The following is a 2026-nucleotide window of genomic DNA, read 5'->3' on the forward strand; positions in this document are numbered from 1 at the left end:
CAGGGGATTTACTTATCCAATCAAATACGTTTTAATTTCAGCATGTGATTCTAACATGTATTGACTTTGGGTCTTACCCCAAAAAAATGCAACTGTCAGCTGTTTCAATTCAAAAACATGAAAATTGACTCAGGGTCTTGAATACCCAGAAAGACTCACAGTTTCTGTGATTAAGTACAAAACATGTATTTGTCAGGGTCTCAGTATGCCAGAAAGACTCTGTCTGTCTGTCTGTCTGTCTGATGTCTAACATGTTTGTCTGTCTGTCTGTCTTCAGTCTGACTGTCAGTCTGTCTGTCTAACATGTATTGACTCAGGGTCTTACCCCAGAAAGACTCACACCTGTGATTCTAACATGTATTGTCTGTCAGGGTCTTACCCCAGTACTCACAGCTGTGATTCTGTCATGTATTGTCAGGGTCTTCTGTCAGTCTGTCTGCTGTTGATTCTAACATGTATTGACTCAGGGTCTTACCCCAGAAATACTCACAGCTGTGATTGTAACATGTATTGACTCTGGGTCTTCCCAGAAAGACTGTCAGCTGTGATTCTAACATGTATTGACTCAGGGTCTTCTGTCAGTCTGACTCACAGCTGTGATTCTAACATGTATTGTCAGGGTCTTACCCCAGAAAGACTCACAGCTGTCTGTTTCTAACATGTATTGTCAGGGTCTTCAGAAATACTCACAGCTGTAATTCTAACATGTATTGACTCAGGGTCTTACCCCTGTCTGTCTGTCTGTCTTCTGTCTTGACTCTGTCTGTCTGTCAGTCTGTCTGTCAGTCTGTGATTCTGTCTGTATTGTCTGTCTCTTTCTGTGCAGAAAGACTCACAGCTGTAATCGCTGCCAAAGAGGTTTCTAACATGTATTGACTCAGGGGGGATTGAATACTTATCTAATCAAGATATGAGGCGTTTTAATTTCCGTACATTCTTCCACTTTGACAATACAGACTATTTTGTGTAGATCGTTGACCAAAAAAATGCAATTAAATCCATTTCAATCCCAAAAACAAAACGTGGAAAAAGGTCAAGGGGTGTGAATACTGTCTGAAGGCAGTGAATGTTTCAGCTATAAGGGTTTAAGGTACAAAAGCATCTGTTTCTATTCTGTCTATGGTAGCAATCATATCAGTATGCCTTGTTTGGGTCTGTCTGTCTGTCTGTCTGTCTGTCTGTCTGTCTGTCTGTTTCTGTGCTTAACACCTTGTGTCTGTCTGTCTGTCTGTCTGTCTGTCTGTCTGTCTGTCTGTCTGTGTCTGTCTGTCTGTCTGTCTGTCTTCTGTGTGTCTGTCTGTCTGTCTGTCTGTCTGTCTGTCTGTCTGTCTGTCTGTCTGTCTGTCTGTCTGTCTGTCTGTTTCTGTGCTTAACACCTTGTGTCTGTCTGTCTGTCTGTCTGTCTGTCTGTCTGTCTGTCTGTCTGTTTATGTGCTTAACACCTTGTGTCTGTCTGTCTGTCTGTCTGTCTGTCTGTCTGTCTGTCTGTCTGTCTGTCTGTTGTCTGTTTCTGTGCTTAACACCTTGTGTCTGTCTGTCTGTCTGTCTGTCTGTCTGTCTGTCTGTCTGTCTGTCTGTCTGTCTGTCTGTTTCTGTGCTTAACACCTTGTGTCTGTCTGTCTGTCTGTCTGTCTGTCTGTCTGTCTGTCTGTCTGTCTGTCTGTCTGTGCTTAACACCTGTCTGTCTGTCTGTCTGTCTGTCTGTCTGTCTGTCTGTCTGTCTGTCTGTTTCTGTGCTTAACACCTTGTGTCTGTCTATCTGTCTGTCTGTCTGTCTGTCTGTCTGTTGTCTGTCTGTCTGTCTGTTTTGTGCTTCACCTTGTGTCTGTCTGTCTGTCTGTCTGTCTGTCTGTCTGTCTGTCTGTCTGTCTGTCTGTCTGTCTGTTTCTGTGCTTAACACCTTGTGTCTGTCTGTCTGTCTGTCTGTTTCTGTCTGTCTGTCTGTCTGTCTGTCTGTCTGTCTGTCTGTTTCTGTCTGTAACACCTTGTGTCTGTCTGTCTGTCTGTCTGTCTGTCTGTCTGTCTG

General features: G+C 43.6%; 1 long non-coding RNA gene across 1 annotated transcript; it reads right to left on the bottom strand.

Annotated features, from left to right (window-relative positions):
- Positions 1-1306: 1306 nt before the first annotated feature.
- On the bottom strand, positions 1307-1769 carry LOC127921226 (uncharacterized). The gene is made up of 3 exons (XR_008108458.1): positions 1678-1769; positions 1524-1612; positions 1307-1376 (listed from the first exon to the last, which is right to left on the bottom strand). It is a non-coding gene; the product is annotated as an uncharacterized LOC127921226 (long non-coding RNA).
- Between the last annotated feature and the right edge of the window lie 257 nt (positions 1770-2026).

The sequence above is a fragment of the Oncorhynchus keta genome, unplaced genomic scaffold (genome assembly GCF_023373465.1).
Source record: "Oncorhynchus keta strain PuntledgeMale-10-30-2019 unplaced genomic scaffold, Oket_V2 Un_contig_2177_pilon_pilon, whole genome shotgun sequence".
Taxonomy (NCBI): Eukaryota; Metazoa; Chordata; class Actinopteri; order Salmoniformes; family Salmonidae; genus Oncorhynchus; species Oncorhynchus keta.